Source organism: Mastacembelus armatus, chromosome 18, assembly GCF_900324485.2.
Source record: "Mastacembelus armatus chromosome 18, fMasArm1.2, whole genome shotgun sequence".
Lineage (NCBI taxonomy): Eukaryota > Metazoa > Chordata > Actinopteri > Synbranchiformes > Mastacembelidae > Mastacembelus > Mastacembelus armatus.
The window spans coordinates 5,466,893-5,491,857 of NC_046650.1; the positions used below are offsets into that span (position 1 = coordinate 5,466,893).

Genomic DNA, 24,965 nt, shown 5'->3' on the forward strand with positions numbered 1-24,965 from the left:
CATAAACCTTCAGCTTGGTCTCCATGACAAAGTTGCACCTGTTGTCTTGTTTTTACATTCATTGTTGAATTCAGAAACCCAAGACTGGAGATGAAGAAAAATGTAAAATATTGGAATTTTAAAAAAGATGATTATTAAAAAAGTCAAGTAAAACTATATAAATAAATGAGGTGATGATATTTCTGTTTACTTTAGAAGTTATTATACACTGTATGCTGTGATTCTGACCTGGGAAACATTAAAGACATTCATAACCAGTCTGCTGATTTTGTCTCTTTATTCAGTAAGTGAGGTATGTACACTGACAATACCACAGGTAGAATGAATGATTGTTGAGTTCCTTTAAAAATGTGAAAATTGCCACCTTACATTTTAAATTCAGACAAAATCATTTACACAAAAAACATAAGCTCAATTACAGCACAAATAAACAGTCTAAGAAAAATTGTAATTCATTTAAAAATACAAGTGGCTTAATGTTCGATTAAAAGAAAATGTTCCCAATATATGAAATATAAAACTGAATGACCTTTAATTAAATGCAAAAATAACCAAATAATGTAGTAGGACTGAAAAATGCATTTGTCTAGGGAAACAGTTCGTACAGTATTTTTCTTTTGTTGCTCTGTCACTGCAGTATGGAAATATTTGTGTATTGGACTTTATTAAAACTTCTCTTATGAACCTGCACATTTGGGTCATGTTGTCTGTCACTTGATTGTAAATGATTCTTTCAGGCTTTTGTCTGTTTGCTTTGCCGAAATATCTTCCCATGCTGAAGGAGCATGAGCAGACGTCAGTACTGAACTTTGTCATCATATTAGATGTTTTTTGTTGTGATTTTTTTGTATTTCCCTATAAACCACAGTGCTGAAATACTGTAAATACAGTATGTTCCTAGTTTAACAAAGAAAAAAGAAGAGGAGGATTTGACTGCACTAAAAAGAATTACTCTGCACTAAAGCACTGTGAAGAAGAATATTATTAATCTTAATTGATGAAAAATGACACTTTGAGATTCATTTCTGACTGGTTATGGTAACAGTTATCCAGACATGAGAAATATCAGCTACCTTTCATATATTTTCACTCTTTAGGATTGTCAGTGGACTTTGCTTTTTTTTTTTGGTTTGTTTGTTTGGGCAAAGTTCTCATTCAACCTTGTCATCACATATTTGCTGTAGAGGATTTTACATAGTTACTGTGATTTTCTTTTATTTCCCTATTTGCCAAAGTGGTAAAAAAAAAAACAGTATGTTCCTATATGCTATAACATAAAGACAAAATATTCATAAGAGGAGAGTTTTCCTCCGTCCACGTTAAAAGCAAAAGGAGGAGGAATATTGTCACTTCATGAAAAATGACACTTTGAGACTCTCTTCTGCCTGGTTACGTTGGATACTCTTCCAAGTGTGAGGAATCTCAGCAGGCTTTGCAGTGTATTCTTTGGCAAATCGATCATTGAACTTTGTCATCACATATTTCCAGTAGTCTGATGCTTCTAGACTTACATCTGAAACAATTTTCCAGTCTGGGAAGATTTCTCTGTAACGCTTGTAAGGATGCCATTTATATTGTGTTTCATTGCAGATAAATTTTACATCACTGTTCACAAGAGATGAGCATATGTCAGTGAGAAGTTTTCCTGTTGACATCCATCGGTATCTACCCAGACCCTCAGGTCGGTGTAGCGAAGCCTGATGTTCTTCATGGTTTGTTCCTCCTGCATCACAAGGTGCTTTGCAGAATGGACACTGTTTACCACATCCAATCAGTCTGTTGAACAGCTCAGTCTGAGGCTTCAGGTGAAGTTTATTTAGTTTTGTCCAGATGTCTGATTCTTTAAACTTTTCTTTCAGAGCTTGTCCCATCTCACTGAGAGACACTGTGAGCCAGTGAGCAAACTGTTCTGGGTCAGCAGTGTTCAGGATCATAAAGGCACCAAGTGCATCCTGGGAAATGACCAGTTTATCACCAAGTTCCTTGCAGATATTTTCAACAAATGTCTTCAGGCTGCTGCTATTTTTCATTTTGGCCTTTTTGATGGCATCATTTATGCTGCTGATACTTGACTGAAGATGTTGATCCTCAAATTCAGACATTTTAGATCCATCTGAGAAGTGATTCACTATTTGGTCAAGAATCCACTTTTTCACATACTCCTCATATGAGGAAATGTAGCTCACATACTTTCCAAAGTCTTCCTGTAAAAGCAAATCCTGTAAAACTGAAAACTGTAAGGACATTCGTGTACTGAACTTGTCTTGTATTGTCAGCATTTCATCAGTGACACTAGGACCCAGGAAACGGTTGACAAAGTCTTCAACTGCAGGTTTCAGACATTGGTTGGTGAACTCTTCTGCCTTCTTTTGGCACTGGTCTCGTTCATGGAACACATCTTTAAAATCAGCACGAAACTTCTCCTTGTTTTTCATCAGACATCTGTAAGGATCATTCACCTGGAGGAAATCTTCATGCATTTTCTGGAAGTGTCTGGCTGCAGCTCCACAGATGTGCTGTTTTAGAGAAACTTCAAACTCTGTGCCTGGATTAAGATCCTGGTTGTTTTGCAGCCTCTCATCAATCATGTGTAGGATGTCCTGGATGTAAGTTTCATGGTAATTGGTTTTTCTTTCCTGTTTTTCAGTCACAAACTGTGTGCAGGCATCTATGATGCTGTCAGCCAAATTTTGCACAGCCACTGTGTAATCTTGGCAGTTAAAGAACTTCCTTAATCTACGTTTAACATATCCTTCAGCTGTATATTTGAAAGGCTCCAGTCCACAATCACGCAGTTTTTTTTGATTTAACAACTGATGTGCATGACTTCCCTTATGTGACAGGTTCATTCTCAGATAGTGGGACACACTGCTGAAAACATCTGTTGCCTTCTGTTCAGAAAAAGAAAGTTTCTTCAGTGTTTCATTCCACATCTTTTCAAATTCTTTGTCCAGTTCGTCGTCTGTCATCTGGACATTTCTCTTCCGACATTCATCAATCAGTGCACACACTGCCTTCTCTATTTCTTTTGTGTGATCCTGCTTGATTCTATCAACTTCTGTCTGTCCCTGTCTGATGTCAGCTGCTGCTTCCAGCTGATGAAACACTGAGCTCTTCATTTCTTTTCCAAGGCTTTTTGCACTGTTTTCAAAGTCGGCTTTGTATCTTTCTACCAGACAGACATGACCTTCTGTTTGTGTGAAGTACTGTGTCAGATTATCAACAAGCTTTGTCTCCCCATTAGACAGAACTAAACAGGCTTCAGTTTTCAAATCCATGAGAAGTTTTCTGATGTCAGATGTTTCAGATGTTGTAGCAGCTGTACCAAAATTTGAAATCCTTGTTTCAGCATTTGTAACCCATGTGTACATGTCTTTCTTGAATTCCCATTCCCATTTGTTGAACTCTGTGCACAGCCTCATGTATGCATCAGCCACTAGGCTGTTTCTGAAGCTGAAGATGAAGTTTTCATGTTTTACTGCCCTCCACAGGCTGGTCATCCACTCTGTAAAGTCCAAGATTTTATTAGCAGATGATTTACAGCTTCCCAGTAGTTGGATGATGTTTTTCTTGAACTCATATACAGCCTCACTGTAACCTGCATTGACTGGTGCCATTGGTGGGTTTCCATTCCAGAGTCCAGGAACATACCAGTTCCCGGTGTCTGGACTATACTCCATTACATCCGTGAAGCTCTTGTACTCCTCTTTCTTTTCCATTTTGGCTGCAGCCTGGGTCATCTCATTTAGCTGCTGAAACAGTATTTTCCTGTCTCTTGAGTTCTTCTCATGGGCTGAAACATCAGACACATTCTGGTGGACAAACTGACATTTGGGCTTCTTGCCAACCTCTTTCATCCTGAGAAAAGCATGCACAACTATTTGGAGAATGTCCTTCATTTCTGTTGAGTTCTCCATTGCAATGTTGATAATGGTGATATCACTCAGCCCCACAACAAGTGTTGCTAGCTCATTGTCGTGCTCATAACTGTCATCCAGCTGTGCCAGTTCTGGTGACTTTAAGCCCTCAGTGTCAATGATCACCATGAAGTCACAATTGAGAACTTTTTTAACATCTTCATTGATTCTGAGCAGCAACATAAAAGCACCTCGAGTACATCGACCACTGCTGACTGCAAACTGCACTCCAAACATGGTGTTAAGGAGAGTGGACTTTCCTGTGCTCTGAACTCCAAGAACTGTGACTACCAGGATCTTGTTCTGTGGAGACACCAAGTCACTGAGCTGAGCGAGGACGTCACTGACCCATCTGAGAGGTATGTTGGATGCATCTCCATCTACCAGCTCAAGAGGAAATCCATCACGCAGTAACTCTGCACACAGTTTGGGCAGATGCTTCAGTTGTTGACGTGATGGGGATGTTTCTGGAAGGGAAAGCGAAGCTTCATAGATTTGACCCATTTCACGGAAGAAGTGTTCAGTCCCCAGTGAGCTGTTGGAAAGTTGTTTGTCAATGTCTTTAATCTCCTCTTTCTTCTCAGAGTCCTTGCATTTCCTTTTGTACTGCTCTCTGAGGTCAGACAGTTTTTCTCGAGACAGGTTATCAAGGTTCATTCACATCCATTTCAGGAAATAACATCTCTCTGTTCCTGGCCTTGATATAGCACTGATGAAACATGACATTGCTGTTGAAATGTCATAAGAGTTCTGTTGTTTCCGAAGTTCTTTTTTCTTTTCCTGAAGATCACTTTTGTACATTTCTATGTCTTGAGTCCCAACTTTTCGAAGACGAAACTCCTCCTTCTCTAAACTTGTCAGTTCCTTCCATATTTGGCCTTGCAGGGGAAGCTGTGCTTCTTTGTAATTTGGGATGTCTTGAATTTCTGCAGTGATGGCATCTGCATTTAACTTGGCAACCTGGCACTGTGGACAATCCTCATCAACTGAGATTCCCAGTTCATGGGCAATGTCAGCCATCTGCTCTATTTTCATCTTCATCTTTGAGTTCTCGACTACGTTACTGACTGTTTCCCTCAATTTTTTGACAAACTCTGCATCATTTTTCTGCTTGGTCTTAATAATAATGTTGTTACTATTCAGGTTCAACTTAGTTGCTGTTGTTTTTAGAGCATCTAAACTGAAACCTTTGCTTTGATGGTTGCCCACCAAGAAGATCTGTGCCTTGTGGTGCTGGTTAATAAGCAGTTCACTTTCAGAGTCCAAATTGTCAAAGAACACAAAAACTGCTGCAGATGTCTGACACAAAAAAGAAAATTGTGTTTTGAATGAAGCAACATCTCCATGAAGGTTAGCTACAGCTACTGGCTCACTGAAAATATCAATGTTTTTGTTTCCACAAGGAAGATACCAAGTAATTTCAACCAGTCCACTGGAAATTCTTCTTGGACTGTCACCACCCTGCATGTTACAGTGAACAAAGGTGTCATGGTACTGCTGAGAACTGCTCAGAAGCTTATTGAGGATCTCTGACTTGGACAGGGAGCACTCACCCAGTCTCACAAAAGATATCATTGGAAGATCAGAGAGAACAATTCTGTCTTCATTGAAGCCTTTGGATTCTGAGAGTGACTGAGGTCTGTACTTCTTAACAATGTCTCTCATGGCCCACAGCATGAGTGTGGACTGTTGTGTGTCAGAGTTAGGAAGCAGCAGAGGTACAGAAAACTGACACATAGACATTTTGAGTGCCATTTCCTGTCGGACAAAACCATCAGAAACCAGAAACAGAGCAGTGATTATGTCGAGGGGGTTCAGCACATCACCTGAGTTTGGACTGTCAAGCAGGTCTGCAAAATCTAACTCTTTAATCCCACACACAGCATCACTGGTTGATTCACCTTCTGATGTACATTTCACATCCCTGGCTGTCACATTAACCATCATCAGTTTCTTCAGAAAATACCATGGAAGATCTGAATTAGACTTGGCAGGTTCATCAGTAATGGTCTTCTCATCAATCTGAAGTATTCTGCTCAGTGACAGCTTCTCTCTGTAGTGCTGCTCCAACCCCAGATCCTCCAACAGGCTCTGCAGTTGTGTCTCTGTGGGCATGAAGATGATTGTTATTTCAAATGGACAAACATAAATTCATTCATATATACAGTGGGTACGGAAAGTATTCAGACCCCTTTAAATTTTTCACTCTTTGTGTCATTGCAGCCGTTTGCCAAAATCAAAAAAGTTCATTTTATTTCTCATTAATGTACACTCAGCACCCCATCTTGACAGAAAAAACCAGAAATGTAGAAATTTTTGCAAATTTATTAAAAAAGAAAAACTGAAGTATCACATGGTCATAAGTATTCAGACCCTGTGCAGTGACACTCATATTTAACTCACATGCTGTCCATTTCTTCTGATCCTCCTTGAGATGGTTCTGCTCCTTCATTGGAGTCCAGCTGTGTTTAATTAAACTGATTGGACTTGATTAGGAAAGGCACACACCTGTCCATATAAGACCTTACAGCTCACAGTGCATGTTAGAGCAAATGAGAATCATGAGGTCGAAGGAACTGCCCAAGGAGCTCAGAGACAGAATTGTGGCAAGGCACAGATCTGGCCAAGGTTACAAAAGAATTTCTGCAGCACTCAAGGTTCCTAAGAGCACAGTGGCCTCCATAATCCTCAAATGGAAAAAGTTTGGGACGACCAGAACTCTTCCTAGACCTGGCCGTCCAGCCAAACTGAGCAATCGTGGGAGAAGAGCCTTGGTGAGAGAGGTAAAGAAGAACCCAAAGATCACTGTGGCTGAGCTCCAGAGATGCAGTAGGGAGATGGGAGAAAGTTCCACAAAGTCAACTATCACTGCAGCCCTCCACCAGTCGGGGCTTTATGGCAGAGTGACCCGACGGAAGCCTCTCCTCAGTGCAAGACACATGAAAGCCTGCATAGAGTTTGCCAAAATACACATGAAGGACTCTCAGACTATGAGAAATAAGATTCTCTGGTCTGATGAGACCAAGATTGAACTTTTTGGCGTTAATTCTAAGCGGTATGTGTGGAGAAAACCAGGCACTGCTCATCCCCTGTCCAATACAATCCCTGCAGTGAAACATGGTGGTGGGAGCATCATGTGGGATGTTTTTCAGCTGCAGGGACAGGACGACTGGTTGCAATTGAAGGAAAGATGAATGTGGCCAAGTACAGAGATATCCTGGAAGAAAACCTCTTCCAGAGTGCTCAGGACCTCAGACTGAGCCGAAGGTTCACCTTTCAACAGGACAATGACCCTAAGCACACAGCTAAAATAACAAAGGAGTGGCTTCGGAACAACTCTGTGACTGTTCTTGACTGGCCCAGCCAGAGTCCTGACCTAAACCCTATTGAGCATCTCTGGAGAGACCTGAAAATGGCTGTCCACCAACGTTCACCATCCAACCTGACAGAACTGGAGAGGATCTGCAAGGAAGGATGGCAGAGGATCCCCAAATCCAGGTGTGAAAAACTTGTTGCATCATTCCCAAGAAGACTCATGGCTGTAGTATCTCAAAAGGGTGCTTCTACTCAATACTGAGCACAGGGTCTGAATACTTATGACCATGTGATATTTCAGTTTTTCTTTTTTAATAAATTTGCAAAAATTTCTACATTTCTGTTTTTTTCTGTCAAGATGGGTTGCTGAGTGTACATTAATGAGAAATAAAATGAACTTTTTTGATTTTGGCAAATGGCTGCAATGACACAAAGACTGAAAAATTTAAAGGGGTCTGAATACTTTCCGTACCCACTGTATATATGTATGAATGATGCGAATGTGGCACAGTGTATAAAGTGGAATTTAAACTTGTATTCAAGCTAATCTACATTTTCATTTACTTATTTATTTTTGACTTTTTGTTCAATTAGTGCACATAAATGCTCCCAGAAGTTTTCTTATTATAAAAATGCTACACACTAAGGACTCAGAAGTGAGTAGCCCCACTATTCGTTTGACGCTTTTAGTTCTGTTTTGGGTTTTTTGCGCTAAAGATCAGCTGATGAACAGCCTGTTTGAGTTCAAATGCAGTTTTCAATAAAATGTCTACTCTCTACTTTTTTGTCTCTTGGTCTTGTTTCTTGCCTACAACCTGATTTAGATCCACTAGTGCAAAATGCGAATACTTATGATTACTATGGTCTTAAGATGTTGTTCAGGAATGTATAAGGAGAAAGGTTAGGTAAACAGGAGGGAAAAAAGAGAGAAACATGTTGTGAGTATAACATAAAGTTAAAATTAAAGATTTAAACGCACCCACCACTTAATCAAGGGTACTTTCTGACACTGTATAATATTCCACATTGATGAACTACAGTACATTTGTTATTCATTTGTTAGACTGTTTCTGTTGTTACCTTTCCCTAATACACACTGTGTCTGGAGTTGTTGGACACATATCAACACTATAACAAAAAAAAAGAACAACATTTTTTTGTATAAATCATGCCACAATACTCTGTGACCCAAAAGTAAAACCAAAGCAGATCCTTGGTGGATGAGCCAGAACAGTGACAGTTAAACTTTGGCAATTAAAAATAATATTTTGCACTAAAAACAAAATCAAAACACAAAATCCACTGTGGCAAAGCCCAGGGTATGGAGGTGCAGTGTCGTCGGCGCCTCCAGGTAACCCACTGAGACACGTTGATAGTTTCCAGGGAAGCAGTGGCGTTGACAGTTCCCGCCGACCCACTGGGGCAAAGACAAGGCTCTGGAAAGGGGTTCCCTGTTAGAAGTCCTCCCTCAGCACCCTGGGGCCCTGAGGTCTGGGAAACAAAGGTCCAGGAAGTAGAGACCAGGCCTCAGCAGTGACGTGCTTGTCAGCCCGCTGAGGTCCAGGAGACCGGAGAATAGCCTCAGCAGGGATATCCTCATTGGTCCGCTGAGGGTCAGGGAGCTGGGGAGGAACCTTGGCGGGGTGCAGAGGCTTTGGAGACCAGGGGGGTGCCTCGGCATGGGTGCCTTCCCAGGAAAGACAGTGGTCTGGAGACCGGGAGTGTGCCTCGCAGTGGGTATCTTCGCTGAAACGCCGGGGCTCAGGAGACCAGGACCGGACCTCAGCGTGGATGCCTTCGTCGAAGTGCCAAGGGTTGGGGACCTGAAGCTGGACCTCGGTGTGAGCGCCTTCGCCCCAACTTCGAGGGACTGGAACTGGCGACTGGACCTCGCATGGGCGCCTTCGCTGGAATGCCAAGGTTCGGGAGTCCTGAGAGGAACGTCAGCACACTGAGGTCTGGGCAGCTGGAGACAAACCTCAGCAGGGACGGCTTCATCAGCACACAGAAGTTCTGGAAGCAGGGCTCAAACCTCAGCGGGGACGACCTCGTTGGCACACTGAGGTTCTGGATGAAGGACTGGGGCCCTGTCATCGGCGCACTGAGGATCTGGATGTTGGGGAGGAACCTTAGTGGGGACGCTGACGCACTGATGTTCAGGATGCCAGAGAGGAAACTGGGTTCTGGAGACTGCTTCATTGGGCGGCTGTAGACTTTTATTGTGACCATGTCCTGGGAGTAGACACCATGGCTGATGTTAAAAATGACCTCAGTTGGTGCCTGAAGCTGTATTCGTCTATTTTAAGATCATTTTGCTGTTTCAGGTCTTTTATTTTGAGAAAATGCTATAAAACGGCTTTTATTTTGAAAGGACAAAGTGCTGCAAGAGACTCATGGGATATTATACTAGAATCTATACTAGAATTTTGAATATTCCTTATAGTTCACAAAAATGCAACCACAGGGGGGCACAATCCAGTGTCTTCATGTGCCGGTCCCAAGTCCGAGTAAATGCAGAAGGTTGTGTCAGGAAGGGCTTCGACGTAAAATTTCAGCCAAATCAAACATGCTAATCACAAATATGACTTCCATACCGGATCGGTCGCGGCCCGGGTTAACAACGACCGCCACTGGTGCTGTAGACTTACAGGGTGCCAGTGGAAATTGGACTACTGTTGGTCGAAGAAGGAGAGGAGGAAGGCGTGTTCGTAGGCAAAGAGAGAAGAGGAAGGGCAGGAGTGTAGGACTTAGAGTAGGGACTTTGAATGTAGGAACTTTGTCAGGGAAAACTAGAGAGTTGGATGTTATGATGGAGAGAAGAAAGGTGGATATAGGGGTGGGCGTATCGATCCTAATATCGATACTATGGTTGAATTTTTACTCCCGTATGCACTGCTGCCGTTTTTCAAAGAGGCGACCTAACTATCTTGTCTGTCTGCATTTCTAAGTAAGTGGCTGTGTGTAAGTGGCGTGCCTGTTCCTGTATGCCGGTCTTGTAGAACCATCCCTTAGTTAGTTATGCTGCTATAGGCCTAGACTGCCCGAGGACCATCGGTGCACTGAGCTCTCCTACCCTACCCCCCCCCCCCTTCTCTCCCACCTCATGTATATTCCACCATTGAATGTTACTAACCTTGTGCTCTCTCTCTCCCCTAGTTTGTGCTCTCTCCCTCCCTCTCTCTCTCTCTCTCTCTGTACCTTCTGCAGGTGTCCCTGGTCCTGGAGCTGTTTATCGCTGATGTGCAGTTACTGGCCCCACCAACTTGCAGTGTCTATTTGTTGTTTATTGTTGCTGTTCTTTTCTCTCTGCTCTATCCACTCACCCCAACCGGTCGAGGCAGATGGCCGCCCAAACTGAGCCCGGTTCTGCTGGAGGTTTTTTTTTCTTCCGTTAAAGGGAGTTTTTTCCTCTCCACTGTCGCCAAGTGCTTGCTCATAAGGGAATTGTTGGGTTTTTAGTTTTAGTTTTTGTAAAGTGCCTTGAGATGATTTGTATTGTGATTTGGCGCTATACAAATAAAATTGAATTGAATTGAATTGAATTGAATTGAATTGAATTGTAGAGCGAAGCAGGCACACACCAACACCCCCCTCCCTCTTGCTTTGATATTTCACGTGACTCAGCGACTCAGGCCAGCAAACAAACAAGCAGGAGGAGGACACAGAGACGAAGCAGAAGTATGGAAGCAAGAAAGAGGAGCAGCGTGTGGTTGACACAAAACACCTGAAAGTCATGAACATGTATTTATATTTGATAATGTATTTAATGTCAAAAAGTATCGGTATCGATATCGGCGATACTGGCCCAGTATTTACTTGGTATCGGATCGACACCAAAGCTTGCAGTATCACCCACCACTAGTGGATATCTTGTGTGTTCAGGAGACCAGGTGGAAAGGTAGCAAGGCCTATAGATTAGGAGCAGGGTTCAAGCTGTTTTATCATGGTGTGGACGGAAAGAGGAATGGAGTAGGAGTGATCCTGAAGGAGGATTTTGCTAGGAATGTTCTGGAGGTGAAGAGAGTGTCAGATAGGGTGATGAGTCTGAAGCTGGAAGTTGAAGGTGTGATGTTGAATGTTGTCAGTGGTTATGCCCCACAGGTAGAATGAGTTAGAAGAGAAGGAGAAATTCTGGAGGGAGATGGATGAGGTGATTCAGGGTATCCTTAATGGTGAGAGAGTGGTGATTGGAGCAGACTTCAATGGACATGGTGGTGAGGGAAACAGAGGTGACGAGGAAGTGATGAGTAAGTTTGGTATGCAGGACAGGAATACAGAAAGACAGATGGTGGTAGACTTTGCAAAAAGGATGGAAATGGCTGTAGTGAACACATTTTTCCAGAAAAGGGAGGAGCATAGGGTGACATATAAGAGTGGAGGCAGGAGCACACAAGTTGATTACATCTTGTGCAGATGTTTCAATGTTTCAACCTGAAAGAGATCAGTGACTGCAAAGAGGTGGTTGGGGAGAGTGTAGCTAGACGGCATAGGATGGAGGTGTGTAGGATGTTGTGGTGAGGAAGATGAAGAGGACAAGGACAGAGCAGAGGACCAAGTGGTGGAAGTTGAAAAAGGAAGAGTGTTGTGTGGCTTTCAGGGAGGAGCTGAAACAGGCTCTGGGAGGTCAGGGGGTTCTTCCAGATGACTCTAAGGAGGGAGAGGTGGATTTGTACAGGTTGGCGAGGCAGAGAGACAGAGATGGGAAGGATGTGCAGCAGGTTAGGGTGATCAAGGACAGGGATGGAAATGTGTTGGCAGGTGCCACAAGTGTGATGGAAAGATGGAAGTAATATTTTGAAGAGTTGATGAATGAGGAAAATGTTAGAGAGCACAGAGTAGAAGAGGCGACTGTTGTGGAGCAGGAAGTAGCAAAGATCAGTAGGGATGAAGTGAGGAAGGTGTTGAAGAGGATGAAGAGTGGAAAGGCAGTTGGTCCGGATGACATACCTGTGGAGGTATGGAAGTGTTTAGGAGAGGTGGCAATAGAGTTTTTGACTGGGCTACTTAAGATCTTGGAGAGTGAGAAGATGCCTGAGGAATGGAGGAGAAGTGTACTGGTGCCCATCTTTAAGAACAAGGGAGATGTGCAGAGTTGTGGAAACTACAGAGGAATAAAGCTGATGAGTCACACAATGAAGTTATTGGAAAGAGTAGTGGAGGCTAGGCTGAGGTCAGAAGTGAGCATTTGTGAGCAGCAGTATGGTTTCATGCCAAGAAAGAGAACCACAGATGCAATATTTGCTTTAAGAATTCTGATGGAGAAGTACAGAGAAGGCCAGAAGGAGCTGCATTGTGTCTTGGTAGATTTGTAAAAAGCGTATGACAGGGTGCCGAGAGAGGAGCTGTGGTTTTGTATAAGGAAGTCTGGAGTGGCAGAGAAGTATGTTCGAGTGGTGCAGGACATGTATGAGAGCTGTAAGACAGTGGTGAGGTGTGCTGTAGGGGTGACAGAGGAGTTCAAGGTGGAGGTGGGGCTGCACCAAGGAACGGCTTTGAGCCCCTTCTTGTTTGCTGTGGTGATGGATAGGCTGACAGATGAGGTTAGACAGGAATCTCCGTGGACCATGATGTTTGCAGATGACATTGTCATCTGTAGTGAGAGCAAGGAGCAGGTGGAGGAAAATCTAGAGAGGTGGAGATTTGCTCTGGAAAGGAGAGGAATGAAGCTGAGCCACAGTAAAACAGAGTACATGTGTGTAAATGAGAGGAACTCAAGTATAACGGTGAGGTTACAGGGAGTAGAGGTGAAGAAGGTGGAGGATTTTAAGTACCTAGGGTCAACAGTCCAGAGCAACAGAGAGTGTGGAAAAGAAGTGAAGAGACATGTGCAAGCAGGTTGGAACGGGTGGAGGAAAGTGTCAGGTGTGATGTGTGACAAAAGAGTGTCAGCAATAATGAAAGGAAAGGTGTACAAGACAGTGGTGAGACCAGCAATGTTGTATGGTTTAGAGACAGTGGCACTGAGAAAAAGACAGGAGGCAGAGCTGGAGGTAGCAGAGCTGAAGACGTTGAGGTTCTCTCTGGGAGTAACGAGGATAGATAGGATCAGGAATGAATACATGAGGGACAGCTCATGTTAGATGTTTTGGAGAAAAAGCCAGGGAAGCCAGATTGAGATGGTTTGGACATGTTCAGAGGAGGGACAGTGAATATATTGGTAAAAGAATGCTGAGGTTAGAGCTGCCAGGAAGGAGGCCTAGAGGAAGACCAAAGAGGAGGTTCTTGGCTGTAGTGAAGGAGGACATGAGGATTGTTGGTGTGGCTGACATTAAAAATGGCCTCAATTGGTTCCTGAAGCTGTATGTCAATAGCCAACATCCATTTTAAGAGAAAGGACAAAGTGCTGCAGGAGACTCTTGGGACCTTATACTAGAATGATATACTTATTGAGATGGCCCTCAACTAAAAGCTAAATCTTAAGTTTAAATAGTCACTATACTTTGGAACCGTATTTGAGTGTTCATTATACTTTAGAAAGGTGCATTCACTTGCTCTATAAAATGGTCCCCATGTGTAACAGCAGTGGACATTAGGCAGCCACTCATTCTAATTACCAACTACAGACAGCTATTGTCCTGCTAATGCTGTTTGAGCTGTTGCTATGGTGACCTAAGCCCAGAGTAAGAGGGGCAAAATTATAGGCACAGTAGTAGCGAAGCTGGCAAAACTTCACCTCACAAAATGGAGGACTATAGAAAAACTATAAGACCTATAAAAATAATTCTTTCACTAACAGTGCCAGGAGGCTTCAACAAAGAGATTGTTCCACTTTTTGTGAAGATATATTATAAAAATGAAGCATTTCTGGCGAGTTTGAAACAGCCTTCATTTGTGTTTTTTTTTTTACCAGAACTCCTGGAGCTCTTTTATAATGGGAGTGAATGAGACATTGAGCAGTCACTCTCGGTGGGTTTGGCCACGTGGTGGAAAAACTGTAGGTCCTATCAAAATGAGAACAGCATTACCTGAAAGAAGACAAAAAGCTCTACTACTTTTAAGAAAATGGTGTATGAAGATGCAAAATTGCAGCTGTGACGGCGAGTTACAGAGAACAATTTTCAATAAACTTAACAGATTCTCCCACTCTAGTGATGATGTCACCACTCTAGCTGTGAACATTCCACTCCCATAGAAACCAATGTAAAACTCAGAAAAGGCCTTAAAATTGTGCTGGAAAAATGTGGAAAAGAGCAAATATTAACATTTCTTAGCTTTTATTTTGAAACTGTGAAATAAAAAGGCTTTTATTTTTGAAAAGGCTGCGCGCTGCAGGAGACTCATGTCACCTTGAGTTAAGATCTGAACTTTTAGTTTTCAATATTTGTTATTCTTTGGAACACTGCATTAACTTCCTGTAAATAACTGTAGACTTTTATTGTGGAGGTCCAACCATGTCCTCTTGAAGAAGACACCATGCCTGACATTTAAAATGGCCTCAGTTGTTGCCTGAAGCTGTATGCCAATTACTAAAGTCCGTTTTAAGGTTATGTTGCTGTTTCACTTTTATTTTGAAAGAATGCTATAAAACAGCTTTTATTTTGAAAGGAGAGAGTGTTGCAGGAGACTCACTGATCACAGATTACAATCCTAACTTTATTTTCAATATTCATTATACTTTACAAAGGTGTAATAACTTCCTACAAAAAAATTGTAGACTTTTATTGTGAAAGGTCGGACATGGCCTCCTGGGAGAAGACACAATGGCTGACATTAAAAACAAACTAATGCCAGTAGCCAAAGTCCTATTGCTTTGTGCTATTGCTTTGTGTTGAGCTGTTGCTATGGTGACCCAAGGCCTCAGTGGCAGGGGGAGGGACAGTGACACAGCGCTTTAAACATGCTGAGTAAAGGAGAACCTGAGAAAACTTCACCTCACAAAATGGAGGATTATAGAAAAACTATAAGACCTATCAAAATAAGTCTTTCACTAACAGTGCCAGGAGGCTTCAACAAAGACACTGATCCACTTTTTTGTGAAGATATTCCAAAAAAGTAAGCATTTCTGGCGAGTTTGAAACAGCCGTCATTTGTGTTTTTCACCAGAAATGCTAGTGCTCTTTATAATGGGAGTGAATGAGATTGAGCAGTCACTCTCTGTCTGTTTGGCCACCTGGTGGAAAAAACTGTAGGTCCTATCAAAATGAGAACAGCAAAATTGTGGCCGTGACGGCGAGTTAGAGAGAAAAGTTTTCCATAAACTTAACAGCTTCTCCCACACTAGCGATGACATCACCACTCTCTCTCCCATAGAGACCAATGTAAAATACAAGACATAGATTAGTGCCTTCTGACCCGTTTAAAGGTCGAATGGTGTTTCTAGCTGAAAGTATGCTGACACAGTTAAAGCTGAAAGAGGACAAAGTTGACGTTCTCTCCATTCATTCCTATAGGAAAAAATTCCAACAAAACTTGGAGTATCTAAAACATATCGCCATAAAAAGTAGAAGCAACCCTCTCCTCGTGACATTCAGGAAACTAGGTTTCCGGTCCCGTGGTTTTATTTTGAAGGGACAACGGGAAATGTCTGGGCTAAATTTACTGAACTTTGCATGATTGCTGATTTGTGTCACCTGTGGACCTATGGCAGTGCTGCCAACTTGGCGACTTAGTCGCCATATTTAGCGACTTTCTAATCCCCCTTGTGGACTTTTTTTGTCAAAAGCAACTAGCGACAAATCTAGCTACTTTTTCTGATTTTGCTAGCGACTTTTCGCAACTTTTGAAGACTTCGACGTGAAAGCATATATCGTTCTACTACACTGTACACGACACGGTGCTTTTGTGAGCCCCTCCCCCTCCCAAAGCACTCAAATGCGGTCAGTCTCACTGTAGCCTCCCGCAGCAGCTGCAGTTAGAGCAGAGAGGAGGGGAGGAGACCCCCCCCCCCCACACCGCTGTCAAATGGCAAATGAATCGCCTTGTTTACAGAGCGGCAAGTAAATGTAAATGTTAAGTTACTACACTATCACTCTAAAATAAATCATTGTCAACATTTGACTCGCTGCATCAGACGTTCTCAGTCACCTGTGCTACCTCACAATGTCAGTCAAAACTATACAGTCAAAAATACTCCAGGCTTCAGTCCAAAGTGGAGCTAAAACAAAGTTAAGAATAAAAGAATAAAAAACACAAAAACACATACAAAAAAAAAAAAAGTAACTCCGCCACTGTGTCTAGGTCACTTTGCTGGTCCCAAGCCCAGATAAAGGAGGAGGGTTACAATACAGGACAAAACTGATTATATGTAATTTGGGTTATTTTGAAAAATAGTCTTTTAAATGGCGAAATTAAAATTCAAATTGACAAATGATCAACTGAAAATACAGTTCCAGTTCTAATCATATTTACAGTGTCTTTTACTCACTGTTTAGCTCTCCCACAATATTATTCCTTTCTCCCAGTGTCCATTACAAATCGACAAGCAAAATGACATTTATGCAAATTAGACGATGGCGTCATTTAGCGACTTCTAGCGACTTTTAGGACAGCCAATAGCGACTTTTCTTACTGAGGAGTTGGCAACACTGCTGCTACCATATCCTCAGTCGGAGGAATACACTTCGGAGATATGGTTCTTGAAATCTTGGCCGCTGAAAAGCTCGGAGGAATCACCAGTTCACGGCAAGTTTTTTACTTCTATCACTGACTGTTGGAAACCGCTCAAGAGGAGCTAGTTAGCGTTGTGTTTGTTCTAGTGATGGGCAAGTGAAGCCTCATGAAGCACTGAGGCTTTCCTGACAATTGTGCTGAAAAAGATTCAAAGCTTCGAGACTTCAGTGACGGTGACATCTGGTGGACAACTGAAGCAATAGCAACCTCTAAAGAGCACGACTGAAGTACTGGCACTGTGTCAATCCCATGACAGAGATCAAAATGATCCCAAACTTTAGAACGTCGCTTATTGGTGGGACTCGCCGTGAAACTTGCCAAAATACTCTCACTCTCACTCTCCAAATCCTGAAGCAGAATGACGCATCTTATATAGCTGGTATGGCACCAAACCACTCACATCTGTCAAACCTGTCAAGCTGTCATTGCCTCAGAATGCATTGAAACGCCATGAGTCAATGACACACACTGAAAGACTATGAGTCAATGAAAAGCTTTGAAACATTTTGAAGCGATGAAGCGCGAAGCGAAACAGTGATGATGATCAGTCACGTGACACTGGTGTTTTGATACAAGCCCCGACACAGTGTTTCAAATCACTCTGCTTCAGGAAGAGTGACACAAGCTCCGAAGCCTCGGTATCATTTGCCCATCACTAGTTTGTTCCTGTTTTCAAGCCTCCTGGCTACCGGGACCTCTGACTGACCACAGAGGAAAAAGGATTCCGTCAGATATTGCTCTGCGGGCATTATACGGAGAGATCATCCCATCTCTGAGGACCAACTCGGCGGTACCGTGTCTGGCCCTCGAAGCAACCACACGCTCCATACTCCTCACCTGGTTCGGCACCCGTCTCCTTTGGTCACCCATCACTCCTACATTTCATTACCTGTACTTAATAAACTCTAAAGCTACCTCTATACTCAGTTTCCGGGGTCTTGTGTTGATGGGGTCGTGATCCATACAAACCGTTAGCAAAAGCATCGAACTGAACGCGATGGTGTTTGAATGACGTTTCTACGTCGAACGGTGTAGGACTAGATAGCGACCGAAAAACGGCTTTCGTTTTTAATGCCGAAGTTATTTATTTCAATGACAACATTCTGGGTTCGTCAATGCTTGTTTTTCACTCATTCATTCATTCATTTCAAGTTTTTTTTTTTTTTTTTTTAGTCACTATTTTCATGTGGAGGGGAGGTCTGTCAGTTTATCAATTCTGTGATGTGACTCAGTGGAAGTGTAACAAACCCCAGTTGCTTTTGGTTTTGGTTTTACCACATTGGTGGTAATATCTAATGTGAATAAAATTTCTGATGTTAATGAAAATTATTTGACTTTATCAAATTCAAAAGCAAAAACAGCTGGGGGCTTCAAGAGAAGGTCCAGCATTAAAGACTCAAGTTCAAATGCAATGTTCTGCCAACAGCAGCATGTAGAAGTGTCATCACTGTGAGTGGAGTTCAGGTTAATTAAATACATGAATCAACTCTGCCCCTTCAATGACAATTTTGAATTGTCATTTATTTAGCTGGCATAACATTATAGTGCAGTCAGGATGGTTTACAACACCCCAGGAAAGATCCAATTCAGCTCATCAGACAAACAGGATGTCCTTTAAACTGCCAGTGGTTTATGTTTGCATTGATCCATAATATTTCCATTATATATTCTTATTCTTTGCTAACACTTATCTGCAGTGTGCAAAACTGTTTATTGTTTGATTTTCTATAACTTACTTGAATGTGTAGCTGCCATGTCAGGTGTGTCTATACTTTGATTCTTCAGTTCATCAGAAACTATCTCCCCCTCCCTGGAAATGGTCACAGTGTAGTTCTCCACTTCACCAGCAGGAGTGTCCAAATGCAGAGACACTGACTCACTGCTGACATTAGAGACTTTGATCCTCCCAGGACAGCAGGTAACTGTGGAAATAATAATAATATGCTGATGATCATAGTGCTTTAATTAAAGTTACCTACATACACACTGTACATCAATTAGTGTCTTTCTGCTGACCTCTGTCAAGTTCATCCATCACTGCTGTTGGAGGGTCTGTTGTTTCCTCACAGTAAAGATCAATACATATATCTTCATCACCAATTTCCTTGATAAATGATAAACATATGATGCAATGTAATGAATTAACTTATATAGGAGAGTGTTTCCATTTTATTTTTCTGCCTCTTTAGCAGATGGACAAAATATTTACCTCCACTGTGGTTAGTCAGTCATCCCACACTTCTCCTGATTATTGAAACAGCTTCTCACTGAAGGTAAAGAGACACAACTCTTCATTCCACCAAATAATTAAATATCCTGTATTATTATTATTATTATTATTATTGTTGTTATTATTATATCTATACTTCTAACTTATTTCTAACACATAATATGCAGTACTGAACTTATTGTATTATTTCCTAAACATCTGAATGAATGTAGCTTACTGAAGTGATATTCACCACAATAGTGAGTGAATATATTAGTGTCCCCAACTAAATTCAAGAATATATCATAAATGATCTGTTGCAATATAAAAAATACATTAAAGGAAAAAAGACAAAAACAGTGGAAAGACTAAAACAATTCCTGGGCCTGGTCCAGACACTGTATTAGGTTTAAATAAGAGTTTACAGTAGGATTTCTAAAAGCTCTGCAGCATCACATTAATCTTCACATAACAGTCAGTCAATCACATACTAGATGAAATGACAGACAAAACAACAGTATATATAACTCACCTCTGTAGATGAGATTTGCTCTGCTCAGATGTGAAGTGCTGCTGCAGATGAAGCCCAGTGCAGCCCCTTTTATTCTGCTGGGTGATGATACTTTCACTTTTGGTTTAATAAGCCCTATGGCGCTGGAAGGTGTAGGTTGACTAAACAGACATACCCACAATAGTACTGTATGACTGGATCCTGTAACAGGTCTGTCTGGGTTAACAGGTCAAGGATCATGTGATTTCTCAGAAACCTGCTGCTTCCAGTACAAACAAAATGAAACCCACCTCAGATTATTTAGCACCAGAAGCTGTTTCTCTGCAGTGCAGCAGAATTGAAACAGTGTGTTAGGATCTTAACATTGATGCCATGATAATCACAGAAGACAATAGAAGAAACAAATATCAAACAAATAAAATTCCCCAGTTAGTGATGTGTTTTCAAATAATTGCATTACTTTTCAAGAAAGTATGTCAAAATACTCTTATTTTCAAATCTACCTAAAGTCACTAGAGAGAGCATTGGAAATTGGGTCCTATTTGTATAGAGTGTGTATGTGACCTGGTGGTCCAGATAATGTTCATGTTTAATGCAGGTAAAAAAAAAAAAAACATACTGTATGTCACAGCGGCTTCAGTTACACATACACAAGAGATAGAGATGTGTACACAGTAATGCATATATGCATGTGGTAAACAAAAATTACAGCTTCCCAAGCTCTCCTCCCTCTTCCAACCTGAGTACAGGTGAGTGAGCACTTAAAGAGCCTCAGTGCATTAATGGCTACCTCTTCAGGAAATCTCTTTCTCTTGATAATGACCAGCTCAGCCTGATACAAGTCCTCCACAGTGAGACTCATGTGCCCAGCTGTCCTCTATAAATTACTAATCTCCTCCTCCACTGAGGATCTCTGTAGTTCTGCGTTGTTGTCAGACTGTGCAAAGGTAAATTCCATGTGTCCTCTTTTTTACATAGCACATGTCCCACATGACTCAGTCTTTATTCCTCAGGACTCATGCAGCAGGAAGACCATTCATAAAGGTGTTATACTCAGCATGAAACACTGAGTCCTTCTGAAGCCTCCTTTTCAGATGACACAAACACTGCTCAGCAGTTTTCTTGTTTGGCATGCTGATATCATTATTCTTAAAGGTAATGTAATCTGGTAATGGCCACTGACCTGTTTTGCTGAGTTGATGACTAATTCTCGGAACTTTTATCTTCTTTAGACATTCCAGGTTGGTCATTGAGGCTGCTTTCAGATTTTGACTGCTGCAGTTAACTATCCCTCCACTGTCTCCTGTCAGTGATCCATTAACTGTCCAGTCCAGCATGGTCCTGATGGCATACGCCCTTTGTTTTGGCTGCGCACCACTTCCTATCCTTTTTAATTTCCCTTTTCATTGGAATATTTTCTCTGTGCACAGCTATGGACTCTTGCATATGAGCGTTTGGGAGTTCAAGAAAAGCTCTGCAACCTTAAGTCCTGATACTATGTTGCTGCTAAAACTTTCTCCTGGCCCAGAGTTTGTAGGAGAATGTGCCCTTTCCTCCAAGTGAGGTGGAACTTGTGCCTTAGGCTGTCTGTACAGAAAACTGCTGTGCTCCCTTGGTCCAAGAAAACATATGTGGTGACAATTTTGCTTCCTTTATTAGATTTGACTTGGACCAGAACAATAGGCAGCTCACAGTCCTGGCCTCCAGCCCCTGTAAGACCACTGGACACTAGCCTGTTGTCAACATACAGGCTATGTTGTGGGATGTTTGAGGGTGCATTCTAAACAGGAAATCCTGTTAGGGCAATTTTTGCTGATGTCCTGTGCACAAACAGCTAAAAAATACACCATTTTGATTTAAGAGACCTACCTTCTTGTGGTGAGCCATTCTTCCCAATTGTACACATACATCCAGTGTGTGTCTTCCTCCACAGCAGATACATGTTTTCCTTCCTGTTTGTTTGATTTCCTTGAAATGGCATTGGGTGTGGTGCTTTGAGTTTTGTTTAACAACACTGCACTTCATTGGCATCTCTCGCTTTTGCAAAATACTATATAAATAAATATATATATATATTAATACTGTATATACGTATTTATATTTATATACAACTGTATATAAAGGGTTTACATATATAAGGGGTTGGCTCCCCAGGTGAACTTTTAATATGATAATACAGTTTTATTCTAAAAACAAATATACTCATACAGTTACTGTGGCCTGTACACAGTTTCTCAGACTCCTTTATTACATGCACATTTGAAGCTGTACATAAGTACAAGCTTTAAAGAGTAAATGAGTGAACAGGTATTTACTCTACATGCTTGTGTAGTTACCTCCAATCTCCCACCTCCAACAGTAACCAACCAAAACCCTTCACTGTCATTTCTTTGGATTTTTCAGCAGTTTGCAAATATTTTTTGTAGCCATGTAAATATTTCTATTTTTAATTGTATGATGTTTTTTTCCACCTGCTCTTCCTTGGAGATTGTTGTTGATTTCAGATTGCCTTCTCTCACTTTCAGTTTCAGTTCAAGTCAGGGACTATGAGGGACTTTCCAAAAGCTTTTCCTCTGGGATGGTTTCAGATTGCCTTCTTTAAGATCTACACACACTTTCAGTTTCAGTTCAAGTCAGGGACAACTTCAACATAGATGAACACAGCAATACTGTTTATCTTGTAACTGGCTGCAGAGGTTCCAGGTATCTCTCGTCCTGGCTGCCCTTTGCTGTAGCATTTGTGTTGTATCTCTTCAATCTTCAGTTGTGATAGCAGTTGAGCTACTAGTTGTTTCAGATGGTGGGTTTCAAAGTTTCCATAGGTCCCACATCCTCTTCATGTTATTCATGTAGTAGCATTCCAACAGTTCTCTATTCTCAGCCCTCGTCCATGGGTGTCGTGTTCCAATAGTCCATTTCTCCACTGGTTGCCATGGTTCCCTAACACCTGACGCAGACATGGAGGTCAGACAGTTTTTCTTTGGACAGATTATCAAGGTTCATTTGCATCTGTAGAGGCTTAGAAATCATTGAAAGTTAAAGAAAAAGATAAAGCACAAAAAAGGGTTGCAATTCAAGAAAACAGGTACCCTATACATATTTTTATTGTTTGTTTTAATCCCTTATTCTCTTCAGTTTATTCATTCGTTTGGTTCCATGGCAGCTCCAATGAGTTGTTCCACAGACAGGCCACTAGAGGGCGCTTGTCTTGTTATGTAATTGATGTTAGTCTTCATGTTGGAATGTGAGGAAGAATAAATCCTCCTGTGGTGAAGTCACCATCAGCTCTTGCTATTCTTTAATCCCAGACTACATGCCCCCTGAGCTGAACCTTAGAGGAGCAACACATCCATTTCAGGAAATAACATCTCTCTGTTCCTGGCCTTGATATAGCACTGATGAAGCATGACATTGCCTTTGACATGTCATAAGAGTTCTGTTGTTTCCAAAGTTCTTTTTTCTTTTCCTGAAGATCACTTTTGTACTTTTGTTCTATGTTTTGAGACCCAACTTTTCTCTAAACTTGTCAGTTCCTTTCATATTTGGCCTTGCAGGGGAAGCTGTGCTTCTTTGTAATTTGGGATGTCTTGAATTTCATCTTCATCTTTGAGTTCTCGACTACGTTACTGACTGTTTCCCTCAGTTTTTTGACAAACTCTGCATCATTTATCCCCTTGTTTTTCAAAATAATGTTGCTGTTAGTCAAGCCCAACTTGGTTGCTACTTTTCTGAATGCATCTCGTCTGAAGCTCTTACTCTCAGGGTTGCTCACCAAGAAGATCTGTGCCTTGTGGTGCTTGTTAATAAGCAGTTCACTGTCAGAGTCAAAATTGTCAAAGAACACAAAAACTGCTGCAGATGTCAGACACAAAAAAGAAAATTGTGTTTCGAATGAAGCAACATCTCCACGAAGGTTAGCTACAGCTACTGGCTCACTGAAAATATCAATGTTTTTGTTTCCACAAGGAAGATACCAAGTAATTTCAACCAGTCCACTGGAAATTCTTCTTGGACTGTCACCACCCTGCATGTTACAGTGAACAAAGGTGTCATGGTACTGCTGAGAACTGCTCAGAAGCTTATTGAGGATCTCTGACTTGGACAGGGAGCACTCACCCAGTCTCACAAAAGATATCATTGGAAGATCAGAGAGAACAATTCTCTCTTCAATGAAGCCATTGGATTCTGAGAGTGACTGAGGTCTGTACTTCTTAACAATGTCTCTCATGGCCCACAGCATGAGTGTGGACTGTTGTGTGTCAGAGTTGGGAAGCAGCAGAGGTACAGAAAACTGACACATAGACATTTTGAGCGCCATTTCCTGTCGGACAAAACCATCAGAAACCAGAAACAGAGCAGTGATTATGTCGAGGGGTTCAGCACATCACCTGAGTTTGGACTGTCTGCAGAATCAGTTATATAGCTGTATATACACCCAGTGGCATAACTTTGCTTTGATAAGTGGTAGGGACAAAGACAGGTGGTGGTCAGTAGAATGTAATATCAAATCGATCATGACAGAAACATTCAGTGGTGCTGTAAAATAATCTGTGACAGAATATGAAGTGCTGTTATTGTTTCACTGAACACGCGCGACTGTAACCGGCAACGGTAAAAATGTGATTTCACAACAAAAGACAAACGTTTCATGACACAGAAAGTCGAGTTCACATATATTTGGTTTTCCAACGAGATCCATGGCTAAATTTGAATTTGCTGAATCATGCCGAAACTCGTCAGTCTAAGGGAAATGCCATACATGGCAATGTAATTTGTGTATTAACATGAGAGTGCGTGACGTCACGTGCGCTGTCACAGCCCTGTCTGACCTAGCATTTAAGATTATTTTGAGATTCAGTAAAGACAGTGGTGTGTCGGCAGTGAGCCCAGTATAGTTGACAACAGTTTTAAAGGTTGGTGCTACACATATGGCTAAGGTACTAAGACATGGTAATGTACCGGACACCAGGCTACAGCAGCCACTGACAGGTGCTCAAGATCTGTAATACAGGAAAGAAATAATGAGACAGCGAGACGTGAGTTATATGTTCTGGATTCTCCGCCATTCTCCTGTCAGACATTTTTGAAGAGTAATTAAATGGAAATGTGCACAATATAAAACAAAACATCTGATTTGGGTGGCCTGCTGGTAGATAAGTGCTGTGGAAGAGATGATGCACAGCAGCACAAGAAAAAGTGCCCGCTGTGGAGAGGAGCCTGGATAAAGACTCACAGCCTTAAATGTATTAATCAGAAGCAGAAGAATCAAAAGAGAAGATGAACTGGTCACTAGCAAATAAGGAAATTCAAAGATGTGGCAATGTTTCCACTCTCAACATTTGCCACCTCGCTCATCTGTGCTGTGGACGATCTGTGTGATTAGATTCATACAAACCCTTTTGTA

At 41.7% G+C, this 24,965-nt stretch overlaps 1 pseudogene; it reads right to left on the bottom strand.

Moving 5' to 3' along the window:
• Positions 1 to 500: 500 nt before the first annotated feature.
• On the bottom strand, positions 501 to 19,618 carry LOC113144428 (up-regulator of cell proliferation-like; annotated as a pseudogene).
• Positions 19,619 to 24,965: the final 5,347 nt, after the last annotated feature.